Consider the following 19,325-nt stretch of genomic DNA (forward strand, 5'->3'; position numbering starts at 1 on the left):
ACTAGAAAAAGGAGGATAAAAAGAAAACCCCAAAAATAGGAGAAGGAAAGAAATCATGAAGATCAGAACAGAAACAAATGAAAAAGAAATGAAGGAAACAATAGTAAACATCAAGAAAACCAAAGCTTGTTCTTTGAGAAGATAAAACTGACAGAGAAAAACTGAAAGCATTTCCTCTAAGATCATAGAAAAGACAGGGTGCCCACTATCACCACTATTATTCAAAATAGTTTTGGAAATCTTAACCATGGCAATCAGAGAAGAAAAATTAAAAGAATTCCAGGTTGGAAAACATGAAGTAAAACTTTCACTGATTGCAGATGACATGATACTACACATAGAAAACCTTAAAGTTGCCACCAGAAAATTACCACAGCTAATAAATGAATATAGTAAAATCAGAGGATATAAAATTAATGCACAGAAATCGCTGGCCTTCCTATACACTAACAATCAAAAAGCATAAAGAGAAATTAAGGAAAGAAATCCCATTCACCATTGCAACAAAAATAATGAAACACCTAGGAATAAAACTACTGAAAGAGACAAAATACCTGTGTGCAGAAAACTGACACTGATGAAAGAAATCAAAGATGACACAAACAGATGGAGAGATATATCATGTTCTTGGCCTGAAAGTGTCAATATTGTGAAAATGACTATACTCTCCAAAGCAATCTACAGATTCAATGTAATCCTTAAAAACTACCAATGGTATTTTTCAGAGAACAAGAACAAAATATTTCAAAATTTGTATGGAAACACACACAAAACTAATAGTCAAAGCAAGTTTGAGAAAGAAGAATGGAGCTGGAGTAATGCTGGGAGGGATTGGGGCAGGAGGAGAAGGGGACGACAGAGAATGAGATGGCTGGATGGCATCACCGCCTCAATGGACGTGAGTTTGAGTGAACTCTGGGAGTTGGTGATGGACAGGGAGGCCTGGCATGCTGTGATTCATGGGGTTGCAAAGAATCGGACATGAGTGAGAGACTGAACTGAACTGAACTGAACTGAATCAACCTTTCAGACTTCAGGCTATACTACAAAGCTACAGTCAAGGAGATAGTAAGGTACTGGCTAAAAACAGTAGTATAGACCAATGGAACAAGATAAAGAGCCCACACGACTATGGGCAACTTATTTTTGACAAAAGAAGCAAGAGCATACAAGGTAGAAAAGATAGTCTGTTCAATAAGCGTAGCTAGGAAAACTGGACAGCTATATGTGAAAGAATGAAATTAGAACACTTCCTAACACAACGCACAAAGATAAACTAAAAATGGGTTAAAGAACTAAGATCAGAAACTATAAAACACTTATAGGAAAACAGGCAGAACACACTTTGACATAACTGACAGCAAGATCCTCAATGACCCACCTCCTAGAGGAATGGAAATAAAAACAAAAATTAATAAATGGGACCTAATTAAACTTAAAAGGTTTTGTACAGCAAAGGAAACCAAAAACAATGGGAAAAGACAGCTCTAAGAATGGGAGAAATCAACAGAGAAAGAGAGAGTGGGATGAACTGAGAGACTAATATTGGAATATATACATTACTATATGTAAAAGAGATAGCCAGTGCTCATTTGCTATATGATGCAGGGAGCTCAAATCTAGTGCTCTGTGACAAGCTAAATGGGTGAGATGAAATGCAAAATGGGAGGGAGTTTCAATATGTATACAAATGTGTGATTCATATTGATTTATGGCAAATACCAACACAACATCATAAAATAATTTTCCTCCAATTAAAATTAAGTATATTTTTAAAAAGTGTGATTCAAAATCTTGGACATAAAATGGAGGCACAGATAAATACAATGGAGGCATGGATTGAGAAAATAGAAGAAAATTTTAACAACAACCTAGAAGAAATAAATAACAATCAGCAATAAATAACAAAATAACTGAGATAAAAATACACTAGAGGAAAACAATAGCAGAATAACTGAGGCAGAATAATAGGTAAGTGAGTTGGAAGACAAAAAGGTGGAAATAACTGAAGCAGAGAAGAATAAAGAAAAAAGAAGAAAAAGAAATGAAAACAGTCTCAGATACCTCTGGGATATTAAGTGTACCAACACCTGATTTATAGGTATTTCAGAAGAAGAAGAAGAAAAAGAAACAACATGAGAAATATTTTAGGAGATTATAGTTGAAAACTTCCCTAACAAGGAAAAAGAAATAGTCACCAAAATCCAGGAAGCCCAGGGAGTTCCATACATAATAAACAAAAAGAGAGACACACCAAGACACACATTAATCAAACTAACGGAAATTAAACAGAGAAAAAATCATTAAAAACAGCAAGGGAGAAGCAGCAAATAATAGAATGGCCATCGTAAAAAAAATCTACAAATAATAAATGCGGGAGAGGAGGTGGAGAAAAGGGAATCCTCTTGAACTGTTGGTGGGAATGTAAACTGATACAGCCATTAGGGAGAACAGTATGCATGTTAAGTCACTTTGGTCATTTCTGACTTTGTTGTGATCCCAAAGTAGCCTGCCAGGCTCCCTTGTCCATGTTCCAGGCAAGAATATTGGAGTGGGTTGCCATTTCCTTCTCTAGGAGATCTTCCTGATCCAGGGATCAAACCTGTGTTTCTTACATCTCCTGCATTGGCAGGCAGGTTCTTTACCACTAGTGACATTTGGGAAGCCCTGGGAGAACAGTATGGATTTCTATGTCATACAGCAGATGTATTCCTAGTTTTTTAATAGAGAACAGTATGGAGATCCCTTAAAAAACTAGAAATATATCTGCTGTATGACCCAGCAATCCCCAATTCTGAAAGACCTATGACCCCAATAGTCACAGCAGCACTATTTACATTAGCCAGGACATGAAAACAGCTTAGATGTCAATTAGAAGATAAATGGAGAAAGAAAATATGGTACATATATGCAATGAATATTACTCCACCATAAAAATGGACAAATTTGCTTTTGATTGGCTCTCGGATCCTGCGAAGTGCAGGGGTGGTGGATCTGGCTGCACCGAGATCCTGGGAAAGCGCAATGGAGGGGTGTGTGTCTAACCTAATGGTCTGCAACTTGGCCTACAGCGGGAAGCTGGAGGAGTTAAAGGAGAGGATCCTGGCTGATAAGTCCCTGGCCACTAGGACTGACCAGGACAGCAGAACAGCGTTGCATTGGGCATGCTCAGCTGGACATACAGAAATTGTTGAATTCTTGCTGCAACTTGGAGTGCCAGTGAATGATAAAGATGATGCAGGTTGGTCTCCTCTTCATATTGCTGCTTCCGCTGGCCGAGATGAGATTGTCAAAGCCCTTCTGGGAAAAGGTGCTCAAGTGAATGCTGTCAATCAAAATGGCTGTACTCCCCTACATTATGCAGCTTCCAAAAACAGGCATGAGATTGCTGTCATGTTACTGGAAGGCGGAGCTAATCCAGACGCTAAGGACCATTATGAGGCCACAGCAATGCACCGGGCAGCTGCCAAGGACACTTAGCCTGTGATGAAGAGAGAGTGGAAGAAGCAAAATTGCTGGTGTCCCAAGGAGCAAGCATTTACATTGAGAATAAAGAAGGGAAAACACCTCTGCAAGTGGCCAAAGGTGGTCTGGGTTTAATACTCAAGAGAATGGAAGAAAGCTAAGCAGTTTGGATTTAGTCTTACTTTGTTTGTTTTGTGGCTGTCCCCTAATGTACTGGTAACTAATGTACTTGTGCACAAGACATCATCTATGAATGACGAAGTTTTTTCATCTCCCAAGTCTTATAAACATGTTTACTATTGTTCCTGCCGAGTTATTTGTTCTTAGCTTACAACTTGCTTTCCAGGCGTTGAATAACTGTTGACGTTGTTCTACTCTTTTATATTATTCTGCATTAAATTTTGGTTAACTCTGTGCAAGTAATTCTGTGGCTGTTGTGAGTCTTAAGCACCCTATCACACACCTTCTATCCCCTTTGAGGCAGAACAACCCCAGTAGCACCAGGCCAATTGTTTTGCCAGATGTTTCTAGGTAGATTCTAGAATGTTCCTCCATACAGTTGAAACATCATAACTCGTTTTTCAAGATCACTCAGAAGCCTATGCCACATATTTCTGTTTTTTTTCCGATAGTATGGTTTAATTTGTTTTTGTTATCGGAGGAATACTTACATCTTGTGAGGACCAAGTTTTCGGTTTGGGGATGCTGTCCAAGTTTGGCATTCATAAACACTAAAATAATAAAATATAATCACTTGGGGAAAAAAATGGACAAATTTTAGCCAGTGGTAGTGAGTTGGATGTACCTAGAGCCTGTTATACAGAGTGATGTAAATCAGAAAGAGAAAAACAAATACTATATATTAATGCATATATGTGGATTCTAGAAAAGTTGTACTAATTAACTTATTTTTAGGGAAGGAATGGAGAAGCAGATATAGAGAACAGACATGTGGACACAGCAGAGGAAGGAGAAGGTCGATGGATGGAGAAGGTAGCATTGACATATACATAATATCTTGTATAAAACAGATAGCTAGCGGCAAGTTGTTACATAACATGGAGAGCCCATCCTGGTGCTCTGTGATGACCTAGAGGGATTGGGGGAGGGGAGGGAGGCTCAAGAATGAGGAATATATATAATTATGTTTGATTTCTTTTTTGTATTTCAGAAACCAACACAACATTATAAGCAATTTTCCTCTAATTAAAAATGAATTTATAAAAAAGAAAAACTGGGTAGTATTCATATCAGATACAGTAAACTGTTTTTAAAAGTCTATAAAGAAAAACAAAGAAGAACATTTTATAATGATAAATGGATCACTACAAAAAGAGGCTATAACATTCATTAACACTCCACTGACACCAATAGTTAGATCATCCAAACAGAAAATCATTTGGAAATAGTGGCCTTAAATGACACATTAGACCTATTGGACTTAGTAGGTATCTACAAGGCATTCCACCCAAAACCAGCAGAATTCACATTCTATTTAAATGCACATGTAACATTTTTCAAGATAGATCACATGCTAAGCCATAAAACAATTCTCAACAAATTTAGGAGACTAGAAATTTTATCAAACAATTTCTCTCAATACACTATTATGAAAATTATCAATTAGGAGAAGAAAAATGGGAAAAACGCAATCATGTGGAGACTAAACAGGCTACTAAAAAACCAATATATTTATTCTATGGCTTTAGCATTATGTATACGGTTTTAGACAAAATTAGCACTTTTCACTCACTATTGGAATAAAAGGAAAAAAAAATCAAGAGGTCAATGAAATCAAAGAGGAAATAAGAAAATGCCTCAAGAAAAATGAGGTATGCACACTATTACCCACTTCTATTTAGCAAAATACTGGAAGTCCTAGCTGCAGCAATATTGTAATTAGCCCCCAATTAAAATAAGTAAATCTATATTAAAAAAAGAATAAGAAATAAAAGGAGCCCAAAGTAGAAGGAAAGAAGTAAAACTCACTTTTGTAGATGTGAAGAAACCCTGAAGTCTCTATATAAACACTATTAAAATTAATATATGAACTCAGTAAAGTTGTAAGATACAAGATTAATACCTACAAATATATTGCTTTTCTATATACTAATATGAACTATCAGAAAGAGAAAGCAAAAAACAATCCCATTTAAACTGCAACAGAAATAATAAAGGAGGATTTAAAAAATCATATTCTGAAACTGTAAAATTATGAAGACATAGCATGTTCGAGGATCAGAAGAACTAATAATGTTAAAATTGTCATACTACCCAAAGCAATCTACAGATTTAATAAGGACTAAATCAAAATACCCATGACATTTTTCACAAGACCAGAACAAATAATCCTAAAATTTATATGGAACCACAAAAGACTCCAAATGGCCAAATCAACCTTGAGAATAAAACAAGGTTGGAGGTATCATGCTCCCTGATTTTAGACCATACTACAAAGCTATAGTAATCAAAATAGCATGGTTCAGTTCAGTTCAGTCGCTCCGTTGTGCCCGACTATTTGCAACCCCATGAATCACAGCACGCCAGGCCTCCCTGTCCATCACCAACTCCCGGAGTTCACTCAAACTCATGTCCATCGAGTCGGTGATGCCATCCGGCCATCTCATTCTCTGTCGTCCCCTTCTCCTCCTGCCCCCAATCCCTCCCAGCATCAGTTTTTCCAGTGGGTCAGCTCTTCTCATGAGGTGGCCAAAGTATTGGAGTTTCAGCTTTAGCATCAGTCCTTCCAATGAACACCCAGGACTGATTTCCTTTAGAATGGACTGGCTGGATCTCCTTGCAGTCCAAGGGACTCTCAAGAGTCTTCTCCAACACCACAGTTCAAAAGCATCAATTCTTCGGCCATCAGCTTTCTTCACAGTCCAACTCTCACATCCATACATGACCACGGGAAAAACCATAGCCTTGACTAGATGGTAGTGGCACAAAAACAGTCATATAAATCAATAGAAAAGAATAAAGAGACAACAAATAAACGAGACACTTAAGAAAAGGGGTTTGGAAAACTGGACAGCTACACACAAAAATGAAATTAGAAAACTTTTCCCCACTATATACAAATGCAAACTCAAAATGGACTAAACACACAAATGTATGACTGAAAACCATAAAACTGGAAGAAAACATAGGCAGAACACTCTTTGACATAAGACACAGCAATTTTGGTGGGGGAGAGGGGGTTTGTCTACTCAGACAAAGATAAAGAAAAGCAAAAATAAACAAATGGGATATAATTAAACTTAAAAGCCTTTTCTCAACAAAGGAAACCATCAGCAAAATGAAAAGGCAACCTAATGAATGGGGAAAAACATTTCCAAATGATATGTCTTATAAGGGATTAATATATAAAATATATTGTATAGGACTCTTTTGATATGTCAGAGAAGGAGGATGTAGAGTACATCTCTCTTCACAAATGTATCAAGAATACATCTACAGATTGAGCAATTCTCACAGAGCATGAGCTGAAACTGGCAGAGGGACTTGAACACTGACTGGAAAGAACAGGAAGTATCCCCATGTGGCCAGGTAAGATGAAAGAAAAAACCAAGGAAAAAGAAGAGGATATGAAATGGGACAGAACCTGAAGCCCTGGGGGAATCTGAGGGGTTGAGAGGTTCCCACATCCATGGAAACCCCCTGGGGGGTGGGGAAATCAGCTGGGACAGAAGGGGTGTTTGTTAAGGATGAAATGACCAGTCTGTGGCAGACAGAACAGAGTGAGACCTACGCAGATGGCACAGGTAACAGCCCTGCACACCACAGGTTAGGATGTGTGTCTACCAGTGTGCACCAGGGCTGGGAGCTGGAATGTAGGGCCTGCAGAGGAAGTCTGGGAGGATGACTCTTGTTGGCTGCAAGGAAGCAACCTGAGTTGATGGGAGGGAGGAAATACACAACAGGGAATATTTCTGGAGGAAACCCAGACTGCCACGGAAGCAAGGTGCCAGTGTTGAGTGACACTCAGGGAATGGAGCTGTCATTGCAGCCTCTCTCTCCACATGTAGCATCCCCCCTCCCCAGGTGTTAGGAAAGGGCCATGCCAAGGCTTGCCCTTATGTGCCTGCTGCCAGGCCCTAGGAAAAGTCCCTTCAAAGGCTGATCCTCTCACATTAGGCACTTGGTTGTTGTTTAGGTGTTAAATCCTGTCCGACTTTTTGTGACCCCATGAACTGCAGCATGCCACACTTCCTTGTTCTTCACTTATCTCCCTGAATGATGCAATCCAACTATTTCATCTTCTGTCGCCCCCTTCTCCTTTTTCCCTAAATCTTTCCCAGCATCAGGGTCTTTTCCAATGAGTCAGCTCTTCCCATCAGGGGCCAAAGTATTGGACCTTCAGCATCAATCCTTCCAATGAATATTCACGGTTGATTTCCTTTAAGGTTGACTGGTTTGATCTCCTTGCTGTCCAACGGACTCTCAAGAGTCTTCTCCAGCACCACAGTTTTGAAAGCATAAATTCTTCAGTGCTCAGCCTTCTTTATGGTCCATCTCTCACATCCATACATGACTACTGGAAAAACTATAGCTTTGATTATACAGACTTTGGTCAGCGATGTGATGTCTCGTCTTTTTAATACACTGTCTAGGTTTGTCATAGCTATTCTTCCAAGGACCAAGCATCTTTTAATTTTATGGCTGCAGTTACTGTCTGCTTTGATTTTGGAGCCCAAGGAAATGAAATATAACACAGGTTTCTACTTTTTCCCACATCAATTTGCCATGAAGTGATGGGACCAGATGCCATGATTTTAGCTTTTTGAATGCTGAGTTTAAGTCAGCTTTTTCACTCTCCTCTTTCACTTTCATCAAGAGGCTCTTTAGTTACTTTTCACTTTCTGCCACTAAAGTGGCATCTGAGCTTGTTGATATTTCCCCTGGCAATCTTGATGCAGCTTGTGATTCATCCAGCCCAGCATTTTGCATGATGTACTCTTCATGGAGGTTAAAATAAGCGGGTTGACAATATATGGCCTTGACATAGTCCTTCTCCAATTTTGAACCAGTCCTTTGTTCCGTGACCGGTTCTAACTCTTGCTTCTTGTCCTGCATACAGCTTTCTCAGGAGACAGGTAATATGGTCTGGTATTCCCATCTCTTTGAAAATATTCCACAGTTTGTTGTGATCTACACAGACAAAGGCTTTAGCATAGTGAGTAAATCAGAGGTAGATGTTTCTTTTGGAATTTACTTGGTTTTTTTTTTTTATGATCTACAGGATGTTGGCAATTTGATCTCTGGTTCCTCTGCCTTTTCTAAATCCAGCTTGTATATCTAGAAGTTCTGGGTTTACATGCTGCTGAAGCCTAGCTTGAAGGATTTTGAGCATAATCTTGCTAGCCTGTGAAATGAGTGCAATTGCATGGTAATTTGAACATTCTTTGACATTGCTTTTCTTTGGAATTGGAATGAAAATTGACCTTTTCCTGTGGCTACTGCTGAGTTTTCCAAATTTGCTGGCATAATGAGTGCAGTGTTTTAACAGCATCATCTTTTAGGACCTGAAATAGCTCAGCTGGAATTCCACCACCCCCACTAGCTTTGTTCGTAGCAATGCTTCCTATGGTCCACTTGACTTCACACTCCAGGATGTCTGGCTCTAGGTGAATGACCATGTGGGGTCCCCTTCCTTCTCCGGTGGCACCGTGGGGGAGAGCAAGGCGTCAGCGAATCCTCGGCCTTGGATGTGGAGCCCGTTTTGCCTCCCCGCGCCAGAGCGGTGGGGAAGAAACCCCAGGGGAAGGGTGAGCTGGCTGCCCGCCCCGCAGCCCTCCTCGCCCAGAGAAGGACACTCAGACGCAGTGGGGGTTCTGTCAAGGCAGTTCCGCTTTATTGTTACAAGCCCTCCGTATATAAAGGCAAACGTGGGGGTTTTACAAGGGACTTTCTTCGGTTGGCTCCAATCATATTAAGGGTCAGGTCATCACGCGCTGACGTCACAGCAGAGGTCTAGGGTGATCATGCACTGTTCACGCAAGGGGAAGTGTTCAGGGGCCAATCACAATTTTTTGTGATTATCTGGGGCTGCACCCTTCTGACATCCATCAGGTGCCATCTTTATGGGTGCGCTTTTGCCATGTGTCCTTTTTCAGCCATGCGCCCTATATATCTCCCTTTTTTATTTATTTGTGGGGTCTTTCTTGGGAGCCATCGGGGGCCACCCACATGGCCTCGCTGGAGACTCAGTGACTGTGCCTGTCTTAGGTTGTCCCCCTCTGGGGATCTTACCCGTCATTGGCTACCCAGTCAAGCATAGGCCCTGGCGGCTTAAGACCTGGCTGAAGGTCTTTTGGAGGGCTGGCCGGACTTAGGCTTTGTGGCGAGGGGCTTGGCCTATAACCGATCTTCGGGATGGCATTGGATGGAGGTATATTGTATCAGACAGGGGTAGGACTAGTAAAGGCCTTGTGCAAGCGCCATTGGGCCCTAGACCCATCGTGTGTTGAGGTTCTTGGGCCCTTTATGTCCCAGGCGAGTATATTGGCTCGTTGGGGCAGCTGGAGTGCCCCCCATCTTAGGCTTGTAGCCTATTGGCAGATAGTCGCCAGGGGTCTTTCAGGATTTTGGGTCTGTCCCTGGTATTTGAGCGAGGAGAATGGTCTTCACTTGTTCCCGGGAAATTGTCTGAATCCACTCCTGCAGGAACTTCTGGAAAAGGTTGACAAGACAGGGTCCAACTATAAGAAGTATAACAATGATCATTATTGGTCCCAGGAAGGGGAGCAGCCAGGGGAGGAATTGATGCCATAGGCCTTGGGTGTGGTAAAAGTTTTGCAATTCCTTTTTCTGGCCTTCAATTCTATCTCTTAACTCTTTTACCTTTCCCTGGACTATGCCTGTTTCATTAACAAAGTAACACAGTCTTCCCCCAAGAAGAGACAGGTTCCCCCCTTTTCCGCAGTGATGAGGTCAAGGGCCCGTCTATTTTGTAGGGCCACTGTGGCCAGTGAATTAATCTGTCTCTGGACGGATACAAGGGACTCTACCACTTGTTCCATGTCTTAGTTAAGTTCCTGAGACAATTTGTAATAAAAATGAGCAGAAGTTGAAATGCCCCCGATCCCAGCACCTATGCCAGTCCCGATTAGGATAGGAGCAACTATAGCCCGCCATCCTCTGTGAGGAGGCTTTGTTGGTAACCCCTCATGATGGTCAACGATTTGATCCATATCCCGTTCATTGATGAAGATTAGTCCTGGGGCTAAGAAAACCAAGATGCACCCTGTAGGGTCCGGAGGGAGGCAGGAATAGGCATAGGTCCCACAGAGGAGAAAGATCTCAGGGCTGGTGCAGTTGTTTGTACTGTTCCATGGGACCCATGAGGTGCAAGAGTGGGTGTCGTTATAATAGGAAGCATTAGAGGATGAGGTATTAAGAAGGCAAGTTAGATTTGAGGAGGCGGCAAGCAAGACATCGTCAGTGACTGGCCCAATAAATTGTGTGATACTTTCGGTGGTATTGTTGGTTTTGAGTGTGTAATTGCCTGCTGATACCCAGGTGTCAGGCAAAGGGACTGCGATATGCGGTGAGGGGGTTAGTGACATGCATATCCAGCATGCCTCGGAGGGTTTTTTTGTGAACTCTGAAAAAATTGGAAGGAGGAGTTGAGGAGGCGGGTGACATGTGGATTGTCGGGAGGGGGGGTGCAGGAGAGGCCTCAGCTGAGTGAGTAGGTCTATGCGTTTGTAAGGTTCGGGAGTCGCCTTTAGTTGGGTAATTTTATTATTTATGTATTGCTGTTGTGCCTTATGTCTGTTAGTATCTTGTATCCCACCTCCATCTGAGTATCCAATGTGAGTGCGGGGGTAAAAACATATGTTTTTTCCCATTTGGCTTATAGCAGTTGCTCGCTTGGCTCCCTGTCTTTTGCACCTTAACAGTAAGTAAGGACTTGGTCTGTTTGTTGTTGATGCGCATGGTGCATGGTGTAGGGGTCGTGCGGTAGCATGAGGAATGGACATAACTATAAATTTCTGAGCAGGGACAGGAAGCAGTGTCTCAAAGCCCAGGGAGTTCTAACAAGGTAAGGCACAGGAAGATCATGACTAAACCGTTATGCCAGTGGGCGGGTCAGAAAGCAAGAGTGATAGGTCGTTACAAAGGAATAAGCTATCGATAGTAAGCCGCAACAGGCAAGATATCCTAGCGCCAGAGAGAAGCGAGTGCAGGAGGCCACTCCTCTGGGGCAACAGAGCACACTTAATAGTGCAGCTAATACAAACACAATGGTCATTTGGTTGTCCGCGTGAAATCAGCTATGGGGTCCGAGGGCAGGTCACAGTTAGGCCGATGATCCTGGGATTTGCAGGTGGCAAGGGGAGAGTTCATCTAAGCCTTTGACAAGGCCTCTTAGTTGCCAATCTGTAAGAGATCAAAAGTGGAAGGCAGCCTCATGAACTTTCATGGTTCTTGGGCTGATTGGTGGTTATCATGTAGATATTTAAGATTCCTTGCTGGTATCCAGATGGGTCTTATTTCCCCTGTGGCAAACACACATCTAAACCCTCTTCCTGATGTTAAAGAGTGGGTCTGGCCTCTCCATAACCCTGTAAGGGGATCTTTCCATCTAACTGTTATCTATGGTCTTGGCTCTTGGTTGGACCAGTGTCTCTGGAATGGGGTGAGTGGTTCATTCTTTGAAAAATTTAAAATATTTAGAGTAAAGAGAGCTATTCCTAACTGTTGATGAGGGTTTATTCCCCCTTTTTGTTTTTGTAGTTGCAGTTTTAAAGTTTTGTTTTGACGTTCTATTATAGCCTGCCCTTGAGGATTATGGGGTATGCCTGTAGTGTGTTGGATGTTCCATTGTTTAAAAAAATCTTGCAAATAGTTGCTTACGAAACAAGGGCAATTATCTGTTTTTACTTGGGCTGGGAGGCCCAGAGTAGCAAAACATTGGAGAAAGTGACTCTTGGCATGTTGTGCCTTCTCTCCTGTATGGGCGGTGGCCCAGCAGGCATGGGAATATGTATCTACAGATACAAAGATATATTTTAGTTTACCAAAGGGGGCGTAGTGAGTGACATCTGTTTGCCATATTACGGTAGGTTTTAGTCCTCGAGGGTTAACCCCTGGTGATTGCAATGGAGGAAACTGCAAGAATGGGATACAGGACTGGCAGGTATATATGATCCTCTTTAGATCCTTGATAGGTATTTGTGGGAATCTTTGGTGCAGGCCTCTCCAATTAATATGGGTTAGGTTGTGGAGATCCTGTGCCTGTTGGAGTGTATATACATGGGTAGATGCCAGCTGATCTGCCATGGAATTCCTTAATGATAGCATTCCAGGCAGGTTTTGGTGGCCTCTGAGGTGATGTAAATAGATAGGTTGATCCCTTGCCTGAAGGAGCATGCGTGCCTGTATCATAAGAGGGGTAATAGGATTATCATCTAACCAACTATGAGATTGGGGAAGCCCAGGGAGCAGATTTTTCACATAGAGACTGTCGGTAAAAAGATTCATGGGACCTGGGACCTTAGAGAGTGCCAGAATGACGGCGAAGAGTTCTTTGTATTCTGCTGAGCCCTGGCATGGGCAATGGTGTCGGTGGGGGGCGCTGGTAGGGGCTGAGGAGCATTCAAAGATGACAACGGCTGTGCCGTGCTTTCCTCCATCTGTGAAGACGTTGGAGGCATCTATTATGGGCTTGGAAGGAAATAATTGAGGTGCTCTCCAGGGTAACCGGCAAAAGGCGGCAACCCATTTGTGAGGCCCATAGTGACAGTCAATCTTTCCCAAGAACCCTTCGAAAGCTAAGGCCATTCGATTGTTGTTCCTTTGGATCCATTGGAAGTCAGCTAATCTGTAGGGGACAACAATCTTATCGGGTTCACCGGCAAAGCACCTGATTGAAATGTCCCTTCCCTTTTGTATCAGATCAGCCATCTGGTCTAGGCTGGTGTAGACTCGGGGTCCTCCTCCCAGAGAGATTTGGATCCATTGTAAGGGTTTGTCTGTTTGTATTAGCACAGACAGGAGTGTTTCTGGGGAGGCTAAGATCCATAATTGAAGCTCTTGAGTGGGGTCATAGCGAGAGAGTTGAGCAGTATTGAGAGCCTGTTGAATCCTTTTAATAACCTGTTTATGGGGCGGGGACCAGGTGATTTTTTCCTGGGGGAGTTTGTCCTTTAGCAAATTAAAGAGGGGTATTAGGTCCCCTGTGGATATGGGGATCCAGGGCCGTAGCCAGTTGATTTCCCCTAGAAGGCTTTGGAGCTCAACCAAGGAATAAGTTTCTTTGATAGTTATCTGTGGTTTAAGGGGGGAGACCACCTCAAGGGTAAGTTGGGTCCCCAGGACTTTGAAAGGCGGGACATGCTGGATTTTGTCAGGAGAGATTATGAGTTGCCCCCGGGCGAGACAATCAAATAGTAATTTGGAGGCCCGTGTAAGCTCGGTGGTATTGGGTGCCCCAAGAATGATACTATTCATATATAATAAGATATTAGATAGCAGTCGGATGGGCTGAGTAAGATTAGCCACATATTGTTGACAGAAGGATGGACTGTTAGCCATCCCTTGAGGTAGGACAACCCATTCATATCATTTGTCCAGACCTCCATAATTAACAGAAGGTACCGAAAAGGCAAATTCCTCATAATCTTGTGGGTCCAGAGGTATCGAAAAGAAACAATCTTTAATATCTATTATCAGGAGGTGTAGGGCGACGGGAATGGTGGGGACCCAGGGCATCCCTCTTAGGGGTGTCCCTTGAATTTTCATCCTTTCATTAACCTTTCTGAGGTCTTGCAAGAGGCGCCATTTTCTAGAGGCCTTTTTGATAACAAAGACGGGGGTATTCTAAGGGCTGTTAGATGGCCGGATATGTCCCAATTTAAGTTGTTCCTCTACTAAAGATTGTAATGCCTGGAGTTTGCGAAGGGGAAGTGGCCACTGCTCCACCCATATAGGGGGTCCCGGCGTCCAAACGATAGGAGGCGCTGAGGGAGCAGTGGCCCTTAGGATTGGGGGTGAGGCTTCCACCGAGTCAGCGGTTCTCCCTTCCTTATCTTTTCAAATTCTGGATCCCCCTGGTAGTTGGGGATTCCGGGAGGTTGGAATTGCTGTTGATATTCTTCTTCATCTAATAAATCTTGGTAAAAACCCCGATAGTCAGTGGTTATATAGGCGTCGGCTTGCCCTAAAATGTCTTGCCCTAATAGGTTGGCATTGAGTCCTGTGGTGATTAGGGGCTTGATTAGGCCCTCGGAGCCATCAGGATCCTCCCATTTGAGCCAATTGGAGGACTCCTTGGAGGATGTAATGCCCCCGACGCCTGCCAGTTGAGGTCCCTTGGCCATGGGCCACGAGGGAGGAACCTCTTCTTGCCTCAGTATAGTTCTGTCTGCCCCGGTGTCTACTAGACATCTAAATCTTTTTCCTCCTATTGTTATATCCATTTTTGGTCTCAGCCCTGGTACTATAGGGACAGTCCATTTGATCTCTTGCCTGGTAGGTCGGGGCTTATTAATGCCCATTAGTTGGTAAGGGGGCCTTCTGGTAGAATTGCACCCAGGGAAGGGCTTTTCTAATTTATCAGATATCTCTCGGGAGAGTTCAGTAACCTCAGGCTGGCATACCCCGGGAGGAGGGCTTGGGGCTTCCCCTTGGGATGATGGGGCAGGGGAGTGCCCCTCATTTAGTTTAAAGGTTTCCTGTCTTTATCAAATTTGGACCTACAATCTATTTTCCAGTGGTATCCCTTTTTACAACACAGACAGGGGGTTGTAGGTGGCCCTCTATTTCCAATTCTCCCCGGCCTCAGGGGGCAGTCCTTTTTAAAGTGCCCTTCCTTTCCACATTGAAAACAATTGTCTGTTTTTTGATTTTTGAGGATCCATTCAGGGGAGGCACCTTGGGCCATGGACACCGTGCTGAAGGCAGAGGCAAGGGCGCCAGCTATCGCCTTGATTTGAGCCTCCATTGCAGCCACCATCGCTTGACTTTGGTGGTTCTGTGTCCCAATATCTTGAAAACTCAGCAATGGCCACAGGACTGGAAAAGGTCAGTCTTCATTCCAATCTCAAAGAAAGGCAATGCCAAAGAATGCTCAAACTACCGCACAATTGCACTCATCTCACATGCTAGTAAAATCATGCTCAAAATTCTCCAAGCTAGGCTTCAGCAATATGTGAATCGTGAACTTCCAGATGTTCAAGCAGGTTTTAGAAAAGGCAGAGGCACCAGAGATCAAATAGCCAACATCCGCTGGATCATGGAGAAAGCAAGAGAGTTCCAGAAAAACATCTATTTCTGCTTCATTGACTATGCCAAAGCCTTTGACTGTGTGGATCACAATAAACTGTGGAACATTCTGAAAGAGATGGGAATCCCAGACCACCTGACCTGCCTCTTGAGAAACCTGTACGCAGGTCAGGAAGCGACAGTTAGAACTGAACATGGAACAACAGACTGGTTCCAAATAGGAAAAGGAGTACGTCAAGGTTGTATATTGTCACCCTGCTTATTTAACTTATATGCAGAGTACATCATGAGGAACGCTGGGCTGGAAGAAGAACAAGCTGGAAGTAAGATTGCCGGGAGAAATATCGATAACCTCAGATATGCAGATGACACCACCCTTATGGCAGAAAGTGAAGAGGAACTCAAAGGCCTTTTGATGAAAGTGAAAGAGGAGAGTGAAAAGGTTGGCTTGAAGCTCAACATTCAGAAAACGAAGATCATGGCATCTGGTCCCATCACTTCATGGGAAATAGATGGGGAAACAGTGGAAACAGTGTCAGACTTTAATTTTTGGGCTCCAAAATTACTGTGGATGCCGATTGCAGCCATGAAATTAAAAGATGCTTGCTCCTTGTAAGGAAAGTTATGACCAGCCTAGATAGCATATTGAAAAGCAGAGACATTACTTTGCCAACCAAGGTCCGTCTTGTCAAGGCTATGATTTTTCCCGTGGTCATGTATGGATGTGAGAGTTGGACTGTGAAGAAAGCTGATCGCCGAAGAATTGATGCTTTTGAACTGTGGTGCTGGAGAAGACTCTTGAGACTCCCTTGGACTGCAAGGAAATCCAACCAGTCCATTCTAAAAGAGATCAATCCTGGGTGTTCATTGGAAGGACTTATGCTAAAGCTGAAACTCCAATACTTTGGCCACCTCATGCGACGAGTTGACTCACTGGAAAAGAGTTTGATGCTGGGAGGCATTGGGGGTAGGAGGAGACGGGGACGGCATGGAATGAGATGGCTGGATGGCATTGCCAACTCAATGGACATGGGTTTGAGTGAACTCCGGGAGTTGGTGATGGACAGGGAGGCCTGGCATGCTGTGGTTCATGGGGTCGCAAAGAGTCGGACACGACTAAGCGACTGAACTGAACTGAACTGAACCCATTGTTCCATGGATCGATCTTTCTGCCCTGTGCAAGTCACCTTGTGGTCGGAATTCATCCCTTCCCATACCAGCATTTTGACAAATTGGTCTCTTAAGGGACCTGGGGGGAATTTTCTTTGCATGCTTTTTTCCACTCTATCTATGAAGGTGGAGAGGTCCTCGTTATTTTTGGGGTAATGCCGGATATGGGGTTTCGCTGGGACCTTCAGCTAATTTTCTCCAGGCGGCTAGGCATATGGCTCGCACCTGGTCTGTATAATGAGCAGGAATAGTGGTCTGTTGGGGTCCCGTGCTCCATTGATCTGCCATCCCGGATAACATCCCGAAAGTTACAGGGATGATGGGGTTAGCAGCTTGGTTTCTTTCCGCTTGGGCATGACATTCCTCCTTGAAAAAAGCACACCACTTAATGTAGGTGTTACTGGGGAGTACCACCTTACATAGCATTTTCCAGTCTTGGGTCGTGCAAGGCTGATGAGCTAGACCCTGGAGAATAGTCTCCGCCCATGGAGAATTGGGGCCATCTTCTTCCACCGCCTTCTTGAGCTCTTTTAGGTCTTGGGCTTCCCAAGGGTACCAGGCCACCAGCTGGTTCCCCCCGGGGTTTACATTTACGGGGAAGGCCTGCATTGAGTCTGCATTAAATGGTGATGGTGTCCTCCAAGGGTCTTCAGGGTAGGTCCTCCCTCTCCATGGGGATTCCCCCAGTCTCCAGGGGGAGGCGTTATTGAGTCCCCCCTTGAAAGGGGGGGCTAGAGGAGGATACAGGTTAGACTTATAATTTGGGGCCTCTGGGGCGCTGGGAGTGCTAAGGAAGTCTTCAGTCTGGTTGGATATTTTTTCTTCCCCAAGGGAGGCCATAAATTATTGGCTATAGTGGTTTTTCCTTCTTTCTCCCCGGAATTTATGGTGGCTCGTTCATCGTCAAATTGTTCCCATTGCCTCTCGGCATTATGGGTGGTGGCTTCTCCCTCGTCTACCTGTCCGTTTTCAGGGGCAAAACAGGTCTTAAGGGCGGAGATTGTGGGGTAGAACCCCAAGGGTGGCTACTCTCCATCTTGGATTTCCCTTTTTCTAGCTAGAGTTTGGACCCTATCCCAGGTATCCCATGAGAATAGGTTGGCTGAATCTATCCATGGGGTCAATCTGGTAATAGCCCCCCAGACTTTGATGGCCTGGGTGTCGGAGATTTCGAGTCCTCTACTTTTAAGCATGTACTTCAGAGCCTTCAGAGTGGGCTCATCGGTTTTGCTAATGGCAGTCCCCATGGTGAGCAGACAGAGGAAGGCACGTTTGCCTAGAGTGTCCACTGAGAAAGGTCCTATGAGGAGCGGTGGTGGCCAAGTGATTGGGCCTGTGTGATGCTTATGGAACTGTGTGCCTTTGTCATTGCACGGAAATTTTCTTGATGGAGGCGGGCACCCTAAGGGCCTCTAGCCCATTCCGTGACCCCCTTATCCTGTCACGGGAGTCTTCAAGTGGTGGGAGCCCTGTTGGCTTTTAAGTGCCCGTCACATGCCCACAGGGGTTCTGGCCTCACTCTCGGCAAGAAGTGAGAGAAAGAAAGGGAAACAAAAACGGGGGTTCACCCAATTGGGCTCCCGTTACTGAGCTCTCAGCTCGAGGGGTCTTTGGCTTCCCCAGGGAGTGCCCTGGGCAGGTAGCCTCAATTACGCCTGCGAGCGATTGCCATTCACTGAACTCCCCGAGTAAGAGAGAGAGAGGGGGAGAGAGAGAGAGAGAAGGATTATAGCGCCCACCATTGAAGGTTTCTTTTCAACCTTAATACACTTGCTTTGGGGTTGCACTCCTTGATGGGAGCGTCGCACAGAGGCTCATAGAACCTTTTCATCATCTCTCTTTCAAGACCGTGCGATGAGGGCTCTCTTTCTCCTAGAGGATCCAAGTCACGGCACCAGATGTGGGGTCCCCTTGTTTCTCCCCCAGTGGCGCCGCGGGGGAGAGCAAGGCATTGGCGAGTCCTCGGCCTTGGATGTGGAGCCCGTTTTGCCTCCCCGCGCCAGAGCGGTGGGGAAGAAACCCCAGGGGAAGGGTGAGCTGGCCGCCCGTCCTGCAGCCCTCCTCGCCTGGAGAAGGACACTCAGACGCAGCGGGGGTTCTGTCAAGGCAGTTCCGCTTTATTGTTACAAGCCCTCCGTATATAAAGGCAAGCGTGGGGGTTTTGCAAGGGACTTTCTGCGGTCGGCTCCAATCATATTAAGGTCAGGTCATCACGTGCTGATGTCACAACAGAGGTCTAGGGTGATCATGCACTGTTCACACAAGGGGAAGTGTTCAGCGGCCAATCACAATTTTTTGTGATTATCTGGGGCTGCGCCTTTTTGACATTCATCAGGCGCCATCTTTATGGGTGCACCTTTGCCATGTGTCCTTTTTCAGCCATGCACCCTATATGACCACACCAAGGTGGTTATCTGGGTCATTAAGAGTTTTTTGTATAGTTATTTTGTGTATTCTTG

At 44.2% G+C, this 19,325-nt stretch overlaps 1 pseudogene; it reads left to right on the forward strand.

The window, feature by feature from the left end:
- The first annotated feature begins 2,966 nt into the window (after positions 1-2,966).
- On the forward strand, positions 2,967-3,849 carry LOC129564242 (uncharacterized; annotated as a pseudogene).
- The last annotated feature ends 15,476 nt before the right edge of the window (positions 3,850-19,325 follow it).

Source organism: Moschus berezovskii, chromosome X (assembly GCF_049115385.1).
Source record: "Moschus berezovskii isolate FMDL1 chromosome X, NW_MosBer_1.0, whole genome shotgun sequence".
In the NCBI taxonomy this organism is placed as follows: domain Eukaryota; kingdom Metazoa; phylum Chordata; class Mammalia; order Artiodactyla; family Moschidae; genus Moschus; species Moschus berezovskii.